Consider the following 17,505-nt stretch of genomic DNA (forward strand, 5'->3'; position numbering starts at 1 on the left):
TTGAAGACGTATCAAGCATCCCCAAGCTTAATTCCTGCTCGTCCTCAAGTAGGTAAATGATAAAAACAGAATTTTTGATGTGGAATGCTACTTGACATATTTTCATTGTAATTCTTCTTAATTGTGGCATGAATATTCAGATCCGAAAGATTCAAGATAAAAGTTTAATATTGACATGGAAATAATAATATTTCAAGCATACTAACTAAGCAATCATGTCTTCTCAAAATAACATGGCCAAAGAAAGTTCATCCCTACAAAATCATATAGTTTAGTCATGCTCCATTTTCGTCAAACAAGAATGCTCTCATCATGCACAACCCCGATGACAAGCCAAGCAATTGTTTCATACTTTAGTAATCTCAAACTTTATAAACCTTCACGCAATACATGAGCATGAGCCATGGATATAGCACTATGGGTGGAATAGAGTATAACGATGGGGGTTATGTGGAGAAGACAAAAAAGGAGAAAGTCTCACATCAACGAGGCTAATCAATGGGCTATGGAGATGCCCATCAATTGATGTTAATGCAAGGAGTAGGGATTGCCGTGCAATGGATGCACTAGAGCTATAAATGTATGAAATCTCAACAAAAGAAACTAGTGGGTGTGCATCCAACTTGCTTGCTCACGAAGACCTAGGGCACTTGAGGAGGCCAATTGTTGGAATATACAAGCCAGGTTCTATAATGAAAAACTCCCACTAGTATATGAAAGTGACAAAACAAGAGACTCTCTATCATGAAGATCATGGTGCTACTTTGAAGCACAAGTGTGGAAAAAAAGATAGTAGCATTGTCCCTTTTCATTTCTTTTTTGGGCCTTTTTTATTTGGCCTTTCTCTTTTTTTATTGGGACAATGCTCTATTAAATGATGATCATCACACTTCTATTTATTTACAACTCAATGATTACAACTCAATACTTGAACAAGGTATGACTATATATGAATGCCTCCGGCGGTGTACCAGGATATGCAATGAATCAAGTGTGACATGTATGAAAGAATTATGAACGGTGGCTTTGCCACAAATACGATGTCAACTACATGATCATGCAAAGCAATATGACAATGATGAACATGTCATGATAAGCAGGATGGTGGAAAGTTGCATGGCAATATATCTCGGAATGGCTATGGAAATGCCATAATAGGTAGGTATGGTGGCTGTTTTGAGGAAAGATATAAAGAGGTTTATGTGTGAAAGAGTGTGTCATATCACGGGGTTTGGATGCACCGGCGAAGTTTGCACCAACTCTCAATGTGAGAAAGGGCAATGCACGGTACCGAAGAGGCTAGCAATGATGGAAAGGTGAGAGTGCGTATAATCCATGGACTCAACATTAGTCATAAAGAACTCACATACTTATTGCAAAAATCTAAAAGTAATCAAAAACCAAGCACTATGCGCATGCTCCTAGGGGGATAGATTGGTAGGAAAAGACCATCGCTCGTCCCCGACCGCCGCTCATAAGGAAGACAATCAAAGAACACCTCATGTTTCAAATTTGTTACATAACGTTTACCATACGTGCATGCTACGGGACTTGCAAACTTTCAACACAAGTATTTCTCAATTTCACAACTACTCAACTAGCACAACTTTAATATCACTACATCCATATCTCAAAACAATCATCAAGCATCAAACTTGTCTTTAGTATTCACAACACTCATAAGAAAGTTTTTACCAATCTTGAATACCTAGCATATTAGGATTATTTAAGTAAATTACCATGATATTTAAGATTCTCAAAATAATCTAAGTGAAGCATGAGAGATCAATAGTTTCTATAAAACAAATCCACCACCGTGCTCTAAAAGATATAAGTGAAGTACTAGAGCAAAACTATACAACTCAAAAGATATAAGTGAAGCACATAGAGTATTCTAACAATTTCCGAATCACGTGTCTCTCTCTCAAAAGGTGTGTACAGCAAATATGATTGTGTTAAACTAAAAAGCAAAGGCTCAAATCATACAAGACGCTCCAAGCAAAACACATATCATGTGGTGAATAAAAATATAGCTCCAAGTAAAGTTACCGATGGAAGTAGACGAAAGAGGGGATGCCTTCCGGGGCATCCCCAAGCTTTGGCTTTTTGGTGTCCTTAGATTATCTTGGGGGTGCCATGGGTATCCCAAAGCTTAGGCTCTTTCCACTCCTTGTTCCATAATCCATCAAATCCTTACCCAAAACTTGAAAACTTCACAACACAAAACTTAAAATAGAAAATCTCGTGAGCTCCGTTAGCGAAAGAAAACAAAAGACCACTTCAAGGTACTGTAATGAACTCATTATTTATTTATATTGGTGTTAAACCAACTGCATTGCAACTTCTCTATGGTTTATAAACTATTTTACTAGCCATAGATTCATCAAAATAAGCAAACAACACACGGAAAACAGAATCTGTCAAAAACAGAACAGTCTGTAGTAATCTGTAGCTAGAGCAAGATATGGAACCCCAAAAATTCTAAAATAAATTGCTGGACGTGAGGAATTTATCTATTAATCATCTACAAAAATAATTAACTAAATAGCACTTTCCAAATAAAAATGGCAGCTGTTCTCATGAGCGCTAAAGTTTCTGTTTTTTACAGCAAGATTAACAAGACTTTCCCCAAGTCTTCCCAACGGTTCTACTTGGCACAAACACTAATTAAACACAAAAAACACAACCAAAACAGAGGCTATATAAATTATTTATTACTAAACATTAGAAAAAAGCAAGGAATAAAAATAAATTTGGGTTGCCTCCCAACAAGCGCTATCATTTAACGCCCCTAGCTAGGCATAAAAAGCAAGGATAGATCTAGGTATTGCCATCTTTGGCAGGTAATTCTTCAATGAGGCATCTACCATCCTTATCAATTTCTTTCTTTTTATTTATTATCAAACTTTTAGGCACAAGATCGAAAAATGTATTTGTAACAAATGGTTCCTTAATGATAGCAAAAAGATTGGGATGAATACTTATAGATTTGAGATCCGCAGTTTCCTTACTAGAAGATTCACCCTTATTTTTAGGAACATACATAAGCTTGGAAATTTTAGTGGGAGGAATTGGAGTATTCTTTACAGAAGAAAAAGCGGTTCCCAAGTTGGTAATAATACCCTCAAGTTTATCGATTCTAGCAGAATCCTGATTTATTTTCTCATTAACTATAGGTTCCTTTTCTTTAATATTTTTCAAAGTGACTCCTACTTTAGATCCATATTGAGTGATTCGGTTGTGGATCTTTTTATCCAAATTTTCAATTAAATCTATAGTAGCAACCTTATTCTCAATAATTTCAAGTCTTTGCATTACATGCTCCAAAGTTAACATAGTTCCATTAACCAAAAGAGGTGGTGAGCCAAACAAATCTATCATAGCATTATAAGAATCAAAAGTATGGCTACCCAAGAAGTTCCCTCTGGTAATGGTATCAAGGATATATCTGTGCCAAGGAGTAGCGCCTACATAAAAATTGCGAAGAAGAACAGAAGTAGATTGCTTCCTGGTAGATCTATTTTGAGCATTGCAAATTCTATACCAAGCATCTTTTAGATTTTATCCCTCCCTTTGCTTAAAATTTAAAACTTCATTCTCGGGAGAAAACGGAGAAGAAAAGGGACTAGCCATAACGACAAGCAAACGGGAAAGAGGCGAACAGAAAAGAGAGGGAGGATAGAGAGAGAGAGGGCGAATAAAACGATAAGGGTGAAGTGGGGGAGAGGAAAACGAGAGGCAAATGGCAAATAATGTAATGCGGGAGATAAGGGTTTGTGATGGGTACTTGATATGTTGACTTTTGCATAGACCTCCCCGGCAACGTCTCCAGAAATCCTTCTTGCTACCTCTTGAGCACTGCGTTGGTTTTCCCTTGAAGAGGAAAGGGTGATGCAGCAAAGTAGCCTAAGTATTTCTCTTAGTTTTTGAGAACCAAGGTATCAATCCAGTAGGAGGCTATGCGCGAGTCCCTCGCACCTGCACAAAACAAATAAATCCTCACAACCAACATGATAAGGGGTTGTCAATCCCTACACGGTTACTTACGAGAGTGAGATCTGATAGATATGATAAGATAATATTTTTGGTATTTTTATGATAAAGATGCAAAGTAAAATAAAAGCAATGAAAATAACTAAGTATTGGAAGATTAATATGATGAAGATAGACCCGGGGCCATAGGTTTCACTAGTGGCTTCTCTCAAGAGCATAAGTATTTTACGGTGGGTGAACAAATTACTATTGATCAATTGACAGAATTGAGCATAGTTATGAGAATATCTTGGTATGATCATGTATATAGGCATCACGTCCGAGACAAGTAGATTGACTCCTGCCTGCATCTACTACTATTACTCCACACATCGACCGCTATCCAGCATGCATCTAGAGTATTAAGTTCATAAGAACGGAGTAACGCCTTAAGCAAGATGACATGATGTAGAGGGATAAAATCATGCAATATGATGAAAACCCCATCTTGTTATCCTCGATGGCAACAATACAATACATGCCTTGCTGCCCCTACTGTCACTAGGAAAGGACACCGCAAGATTGAACCCAAAGCTAAGCACTTATCCCATTGCAAGAAAGATCAATCTAGTAGGCCAAACCAAACTGATAATTCGAAGAGACTTGCAAAGATAACCAATCATACATAAAAGAATTCAGAGAAGATTCAAATATTGTTCATAGATAAACTTGATCATAAACCCACAATTCATTGATCTCAACAAACACACCACAAAAAGAAGATTACATCGAATAGATCTCCACAAGAGAGGGGGAGAACTTTGTATTGAGATCCAAAAAGAGAGAAGAATCCATCTAGCTAATAACTGTGGACCCGAAGGTCTGAGGTAAACTACTCACACTTCATCGGAGAGGCTATGGTGTTGATGTAGAAGCCCTCCGTGATCGATGCCCCCTCCGGTGGAGCTCCGGAACAGGCCCCAAGATGGGATCTCGTGGATACAGAAAGTTACAGCGGTGGAATTAGGGTTTTTCTTCGTATCTGATCGTTTGGGGGTACGTAGGTATATATAGGAGGAAGAAGTACGTCGGTGGAGCAACAGGGGGCCCACGAGGGTGGAGGGCGCGCCTGGGGAGGGGGGGGGGGTAGGCGCGCCCATACCTCGTGGCTTCCCTGTTGGTTGCTTGACGTAGGGTCCAAGTCTCCTAGATCTTGTTCGTTCCAAAAATCACGTTCCTGAAGGTTTCATTCCGTTTGGACTCCGTTTGATATTCCTTTTCTTTGAAACCCTAAAATAGGAAAAAAAACAACAATTCTGGGCTGGGCCTCCGGTTAGTAGGTTAGTCCCAAAAATAATATAAAAGTGGATAATAAAGCCCAAAAATGTCCAAAACATAAGATAATATAGCATGGAGCAATCAAAAATTATAGATACGTTGGAGACGTATCAATGATCAGGTGTGATAAGCTCTACGTTCACATACAATGGGTGCAAGCCAGTTTTGCACACGCAAAATACTCGGGTTAAACTTGACAAGCCTAACATATGCAGATATGGCCTTGGAACACTGAGACCGAAAGGTCGAGCGTGAATCATATAGTAGATATGATCAACATAGTGATATTCACCATTGGAAGCTACTCCATCTCACGTGATGATCGACCATTGGAAGCTACTCCATCTCACGTGATGATCGGACATAGTTTAGTTGATATGGATCGCATGATCACTTAGATGATTAGAGGGATGTCTATCTAAGTGAGAGTTCTTAAGTAATATGATTTATTGAACTTTAATTTATCTTGAACTTAGTCCTGATAGTATTTGCATAACTATGTTGTAGATCGATAGCTCGCGACGTAGTTCCCCGTCTATTTTTGATATGTTCCTAGAGAAAAACTATGTTGAAAGATGATAGTAGCTATGATGCAGACTAGGTCTGTGATCTGAGGATTATCCTCATTGCTGCATAGAAGAATTATGTCCTTGATGCACCGCTAGGTGACAGACCTATTGCAGGAGCAGATGCACACGTTATGAACGTTTGACAAAGCTCAGTATGACGACTACTTAATAGTTTAGTGCACCATGCTTTACGACTTAGAACCGGGACTTCAAAAACATTTTGAACGCCACATAGCATATAAGATGTTCTAAGAGTTGAAATTGGTATTTCATACTAATGCCCGTGTCGAGAGGTATGAGACCTCTGACAATACTTTGCCTACAAGATGGAGGAGAATAGCTCAACCAGTGAGCTTGTGCTCAGATTGTCTGGGTACTACAATTACTTGAATCAAGTGGGAGTTAGTCTTCCAGATAAGATAGTAATTAACAAAGATTTCTAGTCACTATCACCAAGTTACTAGAACTTAGTGATGAACTATAATATGCAAGTGATGACGAAAATAATTCCCAAGCTCTTCGCGATGCTGAAATCGGCGAAGGTGTAAATCAAGAAATAGCATCAAGTGTTGATGGTTAACAAGACCACTAGTTTCAAGAAAAGGGCAAGCAAGAGGAACTTCAAAGAAGAATAGCAAGCAAGTTGCTGCTCCCATGAAGAAGCCCAAAGCTAGACCCAAGCCTGGAACTGAGTGCTTCTACTGTAAAAGTAATGGTCACTGGAATTGAACTGCCCTAGATACTTGGCGGATAAGAAGGATGGCAAAGCGAACAATAGTATATTTGATATACATGTCATTGATATGTACTTTACTACTGTTTATAGCAACGCCTCAGTATTTGATACTGGTTTAGTTGCTAAAGAGTAGTAACTCAAAATGGGAGTTGCAAAATAAACAGAGACTAGTTAAGGGTGAGGTGATGATGTGTGTGTTGGAAGTGCTTCCAAGGTTGATAAGATCACCATCGCACACTCCCTTTACCTTCGGGATTAGTGTTGAACCTAAAATAAATGTTATTTGGTGTTTGCATTGAGCATAATATGATTGGATCATGTTTATTGCAATACAGTTATTCATTTAAGTCAAAGAATAATTGTTATTCTGTTTACATGAATAAAACCTTCCGAGGTCATACACCCAAGATGAATGGTTTATTGAATCTCGATCATAGTGATACACATATTCATAATATTGATGCCAAAAGATGCAAAGTTGATAATGATAGTGCAACATATTTGTGGTACTGCCGTTTAGGTCATATTGGTGTAAAGCGCATGAAGAAACTCCATGCTGATGGGCTTTTGGAATCACTTGATGCTTGCGAACCATGCCTCATGGGCAAGATGACTAAGACTCCGTTTCAGAACAATGGAGCGAGCAACAGACTTGTTGGAAATAATACATACTGATGTGTGCGGTCCAATGAGTGTTGAGTCTCGCGGCGGATATCGTTATTTTCTAACCTTCACAGATGATTTGAGCAGATATGGGTATATCTACTTTATGAAACCTAAGTATGAAACATTTGAAAAGTTCAAAGAATTTCAGAGTGAAGTGGAAAATCATCATAAGAAGAAATTAAGTTTCTATGATCTGATCGCATGAAACGAATATTTGAGTTACAAGTTTGGCCTTCATTTAAAAACAATGTGGAATAAGTTTCACAACTCATGCCACCTGGAACACCATGGAGTAATGGTGTGTCCGAACATCGTAACCGTACTTTATTAGATATGGTGCGATCTATGATGTCTCTTACCAATTTACCACTATCGTTTTGGGATTATGCAGTAGAGACAACTGCATTCACGTTAAATAGGGCACCATCTAAAATCCGTTGAGATGACACCGTATGAACTGTGGTTTAGCAAGAAACCTAAGCTGTTGTTTCTTAAAGTTTGGGGTTGCAATGCTTATGTGAAAAAGTTTCAGCCTGATAAGCTCAAACCCAAATCGAAGAAGTGCGTCTTCATAGGATACCCAAAAGAAACTATTGGGTACACCTTCTATCACAGATCCGAAGGCAAGATCTTTTTTTGCTAAGAGTGGATCCTTTCTAGAGAAGGAGTTTCTCTCGAAAGAAGTGAGTGGGAGGAAAGTAGAACTTGATGAGGTAATTGTACCTTCTTCCGAATTGGAAAGTAGTTCATCACATAAATAAGTTCCAGTGATGCCTACACCAATTAGTGAGGAAGTTAATGACGATGATCATGAAACTTCAGATCAAGTTACTACCAAACCTCGTAGGTCAACCAGAGTACGTTCCGCACCAGAGTGGTATGATTATCCTGTTCTGGAAGTCATGTTACTAGACCATGATGAACCTACAAACTATGAGGAAGCGATGATGAGCCCAGATTCTGCGAAATGGCTTAAGGCCATGAAATCTGAGTTGGGATCCATGTATGAGAACAAAGTATGGACTTTGATTGACTTGCCCGATGATCGGTGAGCCATTCAGAATAAATGGATCTTCAAGAGGAAGACAGACGCTGATAGTAGTGTTACTATCTACAAAGCTTGAATTGTCGCAAAAGGTTTTCGACAAGTTCAAGGTGTTGACTACAATGAGATTTTCTCACTCGTATCGATGCTTAAAAGTCTGACCGAATCATGTTAGAAGTTGACGCATTTTATGAAATCTGGAAAATGGATATCAAAACTACATTCCTTAATGGATTTATTAAAGAAGAGTTTTATATGATGCAACCAGAAATTTTGTCAATCCTAAAGATGCTAACAAAGTGTGCAAGCTCCAACAATCCATCTATGGACTGGTGCAAGCATCTCAGAGTTGGAATATATGCTTTGATAAGTTGATCAAAGCATATAGTTTTATACAGACTTGCGGTGAAGCCTGTATTTGCATAAAAGTGAGTGGGAGCACTACAACCTTTCTGATAAGTATATGTGAATGACATATTGTTGATTGGAAATGATGTAGAATTTTCTAGAAAGCATAAAGGAGTTCTTGAAAGGATTTTTTCAAAGAAAGACCTCGGTAAAGTTGCTTACATATTAAGCATCAAGATCTATAGAGATAGATCAAGACGCTTGATTTTTTTCAATGAGTACATACCTTGACAAGTTTTTGAAGTAGTTCAAAATGGAACAGTCAAAGGAGTTCTTGCCTGTGTTGCAATGTATGAAGTTGAGTAAAGATTCTAAACCCGACCACGGCAGAAAATAGAAAGAGAATGAAAAGTCATTCCCTATGCCTCAGACATAGGTTCTATAAAGTATGCTATGCTGTGTACTAGACCTATTATGTACCTCACCATGAGTTTGGCAAGAGGGTACAATAGTGATCCAGGAGTGGATCACTGGACATCGGTCTAAATTATCCTTAGTGGAATAAGGAAATGTTTCTTGATTATGGAGGTGACAAAGAGTTCATTGTAAAGAGTTACGTCAATGCAAGCTTTGGCATCGATCTGGATGACTCTAAGTCTCGATCTAGATACATATTGAAAGTGGGAGAAATTAGCTAGAGTAGCTCCATGCAGAGCATTGTAGACATAGAAATTTGCAAAATACGTACGGATCTGAATGTGGCAGACCTGTTGACTAAACTTCTCTCACAAGCAAAACATGATCACACCTTAGTACTCCTTGGGTGTTAATCACATGGTGATGTGAACTAGATTATTGACCCTAGCAAACCCTTTGGGTATTGGTCACATAGCAATGTGAACTATAGAGTGTTAAATCACATAACGATGTGAACTATTGGTGTTAAATCACATGGCGATGTGAACTAGATTATTGACTCTAGTGCAAGTGGGAGACTGAAGGAAATATGCCCTAGAGGCAATAATAAAGTTGTTATTTATATTTCCTTATATCATGATAAATGTTTATTATTCATGCTAGAATTGTATTAACCGGAAACTTAGTACATGTGTGAATACATAGACAAACAGAGTGTCCCTAGTATGCCTCTACTTGAATAGCTCGTTAACCAAAGATGGTTTAGTTTCCTAACCATAGACATGTGTTGTCATTTGATGAACGAGATCACATCATTAGAGAATGATGTGATGGACATGACCCATCCGTTACCTTAGCATAAATGATCGTTTAGTTTTATTGCTATTGCTTTCATCATGACTTATACATGTTCCTCTGACTATGAGATTATGCAACTCCCGAATACCAGAGGAACACCTTGTGTGCTATCAAACGTCACAACGTAACTGGGTGATTATAAAGATGCTCTACAGGTGTCTCTGATGGTGTTTGTTGAGTAGGCATAGATCGAGATTAGGATTTGTCACTCCGTGTATCGGAGAGGTACCTCTGGGCCCTCTCGGTAATGCTCATCACTATAAGCCTTGCAAGCAATGTGACTAATGAGTTAGTTGCGGGATGATGCATTACGGAACGAGTAAAGAGACTTGCCGGTAACGAGATTGAACTAGGTATGATGATACCTATGATGATACCGATGATCTAATCTCGGGCAAGTAACATACCGATGACAAAGGGAACAACGTATGTTGTTATGCGGTTTGACAGCTAAAGATCTTCGTAGAATATGTAGGAGCCAATATGAGCATCCAGGTTCCGCTATTGGTTATTGACCGTAGATGTGTCTCGGTCATGTCTACATAGTTCTCGAACCCGTAGGGTCCGCACGCTTAACGTTTGATGACGATTTGTATTATGAATTATGTAATTTGATGACCGAAGTTTGTTCGGAGTCCCAGATGAGATCACAGACATGACGATGACTCTCGAAATGGTCGAGACGTAAAGATCGATATATTGGAAGGCTATATTCGGACATCGGAAAGGTTCTGAGTGGTTCGGGTATTTTTCAGAGTACCGAAGAGTTACGGGAATTCATCGGGGGAAGTAGTGGGCCTTAATGGGCCATACGGGAAAGGAGAAAGGGGCCTCAAGGGGTGGCCGCACGCCCCCCCATGGAAAGTCCGAATTGGACTAGGGAGGGGGCGGCGCCCCCTCTCTTTCCTTCTCCCTCTCCTACTCCTTCCCTCTCTCCCCTCTTGGAAAAGGAAGGGGACTCCAACTAGGATTGGGAATCCTAGTTGGACTCCCCTTATAGGTGCGCCCCTCCTAGGTCGGCCTGCTCTTCCCCCTCCTTTATATACATGGGCAGGGGGGCACCCCAACGACACACATGTTGATTTCTTAGCCGTGTGCGGTGCCCCCCTCCATAGATTTCCACCTCGGTCATATTGTCATAGTGCTTAGGCGAAGCCCTGTGTCGGTAACTTCATCATCACTGTCACCACGCCATCATGCTGATGAAACTCACCCTCGGCCTCGGCTGGATCTAGAGTTCGAGGGACGTCACCGAGCTGAACGTGTGCAGATCGCGGAGGTGTCGTGTGTTCGGTACTTGATCAGTTGGAATGCGAAGACGTTCGACTACATCAACCGCGTTACTAAATGCTCCCGCTTTCGGTCTACGAGGGTACGTAGACACACTCTCCCCGCTCGTTGCTATGCTTCTCCTAGATAGTTCTTGCATGATTGTAGGAATTTTTTTGAAATACTACGTTCCCCAACAGTTCCATCTTCCTGTGGTGCCCATTGTAGCACGCTGGTGGTTTGTTGTAGCATGCTGGCATCATCTTCATAGCAATGACCGACGTGGGTCGTAGCACCCTTGGCGATTGGTTCCATCTCCCGGCGGTGTTTGTTGTAGCACCATGGTGGCTGCTAGCAATATCCCGAAACCGTCATCATACAGTGGGCGTGTCCACACCCGACATATGCTCAGAAGAGGATTGGACGTATATGAAGGAAATATGCCCTAGAGTCAATAATAAAGTTGTTATTTATATTTCCTTATATCATGATAAATGTTTAATATTCATGCTAGAATTATATTAACCGAAAACTTAGTACATGTGTGAATACGTAGACAAACAGAGTGTCCCTAGTATGCCTCTACTTGACTAGATCGTTAATCAAAGATGGTTAAGTTTCCTGACCATAGACATGTGTTGTCACTTGATGAACGAGATCACATCATTAGAGAATTATTTGATGAACAAGACCCATCCATTAGCTTAGCATTATGGTCGTTTAGTTTTATTGCTATTGCTTTCTTCATGACTTATACATATTCCTCTGACTATGAGATTATGCAACTCCCGAATAACAGAGGAACACCTTGTGTGCTATCAAACGTCACAACGTAACTGTGTGATTATAAAGATGCTCTACAGGTGTCTCCGAAGGTGTTTATTGAGTTGGCATAGATCAAGATTAGGATTTTTCACTCTGTGATCGGAGAGGTATCTCTGGGCCCTCGCCGTAATGCACATCACTATAAGCCTTGAAAGCAATGTAAATAATGAGTTAGTTGTGGGATGATGCATTAAGGAACGAGTAAAGAGACTTGCCGGTAACGAGATTGAACTAGGTATGATGATACCGACGATCGAATATCGGGCAAGTAACATACCAATGACAAAGGGAATATCGTATGTTGTTATGCGGTTTGACCGATAAAGATCTTCATAGAATATGTAGGAGCCAATATGAACAACCAAGTTCCGTATTGGTTATTGACCGGAGATGTGTCTCGGTCATGTCTACATAGTTCTCGAACCCGTAGGGTCCTCACGCTTAACGTTCAATGATGATTTGTATTACGAGTTATGTGTTTTTAGTGACCGAAGTTTGTTTAGAGTCCCAGATGAGATCACGGACATGACGAGGAGTCTTCAAATGGTCAAGAGGTACATATTTATATATTGGACGAAGGTATTCGGACACCGGAATGGTTTCGGAAAGGTTCGGGTATTTTGCGGAGTACCGGGAGGTTATCAAAAAACCCCGAGGAAGTATTTGGGCCTTATTGGGCCTTAAGGGAGAAGAGGGGGCATGCCAAGGGAGGATGCTCCCCCCATGGAGTCCGAATTGGACTAGGGGAGGGGGCGGCGCCCCCCTTGTCCTTTCCAACTCCCTCTCCCTTCCCCTCTTCCCCACTCCGGAAAAGGAAAGGGGAATCCTACTAGGACTTGGGAGTCCTAGTAGGACTCCCCACACTTGGTGCGCCCCTCGGGGGCCGGCCTCCTCCCCTCCTCCTTTCTATATGGGGGCAGGGGGCACCCAAAAGGCTCATCAATTGTTCCTCAGCTGTGTGCGCTGCCCCCCTCCATAGTTTACCACCTCGGTAATATTTATCGTAGTGCTTAGGCGAAGCCCTGCGTAGATCACATCACCAGCATCGTCGCCATGCCGTCGTGCTGACGGAACTGTCCCTCGACCCTCTACTGGATCAAGAGCTCGAGGGACGTCATCATGCTGAACGTGTGCTGAACACGGAGGTGCCGTACGTTCGGTACTTGGATTGGTTGGATCGTGAAGACGTTTGACTACATCAACCGCGTTACTAAACGCTTCCGCTTTTGGTCTATGAGGGTACGTGGACACACCCTCCCATCTCGTTGCTATGCACCTCCTAGATAGATCTTGCGTGATCATAGGATTTTTTTTGAACTACTACGTTCCCCAACAGTGGCATCCGAGCCAGGTCTATGCGTAGATGATATATGAACGAGTAGAACACAATGAGTTGTGGGCGATAATAGTCATACTGCTGTAACATCCCAAATTTTCAATTTGGAATATTATACATTAGATCATCACTGCATATCATATTTTTTATTTGCTTTTGGTTTGATCCTAGAAATTCTACGCAACTCAAGGACCCTCGAAGAGAGTTGGGGATTTCGTTATTTTCATATTTGAGTTTTCTCGAATTTTGAAAATAGGATCATTTGATTTTATTTATTTTATCTTCAATTATTTCTATTACAAAAATATGAGAGAGGGAATAAAATGAATTTCCCAAAATAAAAAAATATTGAGGATTTAATAATAAAATCAAATAAGATTTTATTTTGGAGTTATTTGCTATTTTATTTGAATTTAGGAAAAATGCGTGTTTTTCAAAATTGCATTTAGGCCCCAAATAAATGTTCATTCTGTTCGGCTTGATTTTAGAAATCGGGGGAAATTTATTTCAGGAATTTTGGAGTCCGTTTAGTATTTCTTTTATTTGTTTTTCTGCACGTAATTATTTAAAGAAACGCAACCGACTTAGGCCGGTTTCGACCAGGACTCCTCCAGCCGGGCCTTTAAATAGCGCCGCCCCGAGCCCGTTTAGCCCAAGCCGCCACGCCGCCAGGGACCCTAACCCTAGCGCCATGCCGCCGCCGCCGCATCACCGCCCCTGCCGCCGCGCCGCCGCCGCCCCACGCCGCGCCGCCGCACGCCAGACCCCGCCGCCGCCCCGTGCCGACGCACGCCATACCCCGCTGCCGCCGCCGGTTTTTCCTAGAAAACCGTTCGGTTTTCGCCGGTTTTTCGATCGTTTTTTAGATCCGTTTTTTAGATAGATCGGTTTTTTCCGGTTTAGTTTATTTAGCGAGCGTTCGCTCGTTCGTTTGTTTTAACGAACGTGTTCATAATGAACGTTTGTTCGTTAATCTGTTCGTCGTTTTTCTTTTTCTCAGATTTTCCACGATTATTTCTGATCGCGATTTCTGATTCGATTTTTGTTCTAGTATAACTTTTCGCTCGTTTATCGAAATCAGGCGACTCAAGCGCCTGGAGTTTCGCCTCGAAACCCTCTTTCCGTTTACCAACTCAAACAATTTTTTGCCTCTGTAAAATTTGACTTAGATCCAGATTAGTAAACGAAGCTTGTTTCTTTCGCCGTTTGACTTTCGTTGCTTCGTTCAATTTGATTCTTTTTGCAAACCGGAGTTCTTAAGTTGAACTTTCTGGTTATATATCTTATTTGAGTTTTACCCATGCATTAGATGAGTGCTTATTGTAGGCTTGTTTGTTTGTGATAGAGTATCCGGAGTGCGCCGCTTGCTACTTCGAATCGCTAGGTTTCGCGGATCATCAGCAAGACAAGTAACACTTTGATCATACCTCCTACTACCCAGTTTTTATTGCATTAGATCAATCCTCAAACAGTGGATGATTAGGATCTAATTAAATTGTGGGTTTGGGGGAGTAGATGAGGTAGAACCTATTACCTGTTTTACTTTCAAACCTTTGGGAGTTACTTCTACGTTTGCTTATATTGCCATGATATGCTAGTAGACGTGGATTGGGTGAGTGTATCCATGACAGATGTGAGAGTGATAATTTAATGGTTTATTTAAGGTGGCAACTTAAACACACATCTGGGTGGATTGAGGCATCTGGGTATTCTAGCGATTGCCTATTTTTCTTTTGGACCACCACCCAGGCTCAAAGGGATCATGAGATTATTCATACTAGAAACTTCCGTGTGCAGCCACAAGCTACTATGGGCTCTAGCATAGTTGACTAAGTCATGCGAACTCTTACAGTGGTAGACTAGGAGATGTAGGAGATGTAGGTTGGTACGGTCTACCCATTCGTAAGGTGCTAGCGCTTCTGAAAGACTATGTCTCGGTCATCCGTTTCTCAAACATCATGTAGTGCGAGAATCCCAATGGAGGAGATCGAGTCTTATGGGGAAAAGTGCGCAAACCTCTGCAGAGTGTATAAACTAATCATGGTTAGCCGTGTCCCCGGTCATGGACAACTTGAGTATCTAGTACTTGGATTATCACGTGAATCTCATCATGTTACTCTAATTAATTTTGTTGGGATTTAATGTTGATGCTTAATTGGGATTGAGAGGGTGTCTAAACTCTCAATGTTTAACAACTACCATGATAGTTAAATAAAATTTATTCCTTTGTAGTAGGGAAAAATTGGCTTTACGCAAAAACTGTAACCATAGAGCTTTCCACCAGCCAAATATGCATGTAGTATAGCGTTATTCTTTCATTGCTCTCTATGTGTTACTTTGGCAGCATATTCCATGTGCTGACCCATTTCGAGCTGCAACGTTCATGTTGCAGACTTTTTAGACGATGAGTAAGGTGCTTTAGGTGGTGGTTCTATACTCAGTGATGCCGTTGGAGTTGATGGACTCACTTATCTTCCAAGCCTTCCGCTGTTATCATTATTAGATGGCCTTAAGCCATATTTATTGTAATAAGTTCTCTTTTGAGACATTCGATGTAATAAGTGTTTGATCGCTACTCTGTTATAAATCCTTCAAGTACTGTGCGTGTCACCATTACTGATCCAGGGATGACACTAAAGCACAGAGATCAGATCGTCTGAGGTCTGGTTGCTACAACTGCTTACCACCAACGTCTCATGTTGATTCGGCGGTATTGTTGGATGAAGCGGCCCGGACCGACATTACATGAACACGTTCATGAGACTGGTTCTACCGACATGCTTCGCACACAGGTGGCTAGCGGGTGTCTGTTTCTCTAACTTTAGTTGAATCGAGTTTGACTATGGCCGGTCCTTGTTGAAGGTTAAAACAACACACTTGATGAAAAATCGTTGTGGTTTTGATGCGTAGGTAAGAATGGTTCTTGCTAGAAGCCCATAGCAGCCTCGTAAAACTCGTAACAACAAAGTAGAGGACGTCTAACTTGTTTTTGCAGGGCATGTTGTGAGGTGATATGGTCAAGACGTGATAAGATATAAATTGTTGTATGAGATGATCATGTTTTGTAAAAGTTATCGGCAACTGACAGGAGCCTTATGGTTGTCGCTTTATTATATGAAATGCAATCGCCGTGTAATCGCTTTGCTTTATCACTAAGCGACAGCGATAGTCATAGAAGCAATAGTTGGCGAGACGATAATGATGCTACGATGGAGATCAATGTTTCAAGCCGGTGATGATGGAGATCATGACGGTGCTTTGGAGATGGAGATAAAAGGCACAAGATGATGATGGCCATATCATGTCACATATTTTGATTGCATGTGATGTTTATCTTTTATGCATCTTATTTTGCTTAGTATGGTGGTAGCATTATAAGATGTTCCCTCACTAAATTTCAAGGTACAAGTGTTATCCCTGAGTACGTATGCACCGTTGCTATAGTTTGTCGTGTCGTGACACCACGTGATGATCTGGTGTGATAAGCTCTACATTCACATACAACGGGTGCAAGCCAGTTTTGCACGTGCAGAATACTCGGGTTAAACTTGATGAGCCTAGCATATGCAGATATGGCCTCGGAAAACTGAGACAGAAAGGTCGGACGTGAATAATATTGTAGATATGATCAACATAGAGATGTTCACCATTGGAAACTACTCCATCTCACGTGATGATCGGACATGGTTTAGTTGATATGGATCACGTAATCATTTAGATGACTAGAGGGATGTCAATCTAAGTGGGAGTTCTTAAGTAATATGATTAATGGAACTTTAATTTATCATGAACTTAGTACCTGATAGTTTTTGGATATCTATGTTGTTATAGATCAATGGCCCGTGCTACCGTTCCCTTGAATTTTAATGCATTCCTAGAGAACGCTAAGTTGAAAGATGATGGTAGCAACTACACGGACTGGGTCCGTAACTTGAGGATTATCCTCATTGCTACATAGAAGAATTACGTCTTGGAAGCACTGCTAGGTGCAAAACCCGCTGCAGGAGCAACTCCGGACGTTATGAACGTCTGGCAGAGCAAAGCTGATGAATACTTGATAGTTCAGTGTGCCATGATTTATGGCTTAGAATCGGGACTTCAAAGACATTTTGAACGTCATGGAGCA

Source organism: Triticum dicoccoides, chromosome 7A, assembly GCF_002162155.2.
Source record: "Triticum dicoccoides isolate Atlit2015 ecotype Zavitan chromosome 7A, WEW_v2.0, whole genome shotgun sequence".
In the NCBI taxonomy this organism is placed as follows: domain Eukaryota; kingdom Viridiplantae; phylum Streptophyta; class Magnoliopsida; order Poales; family Poaceae; genus Triticum; species Triticum dicoccoides.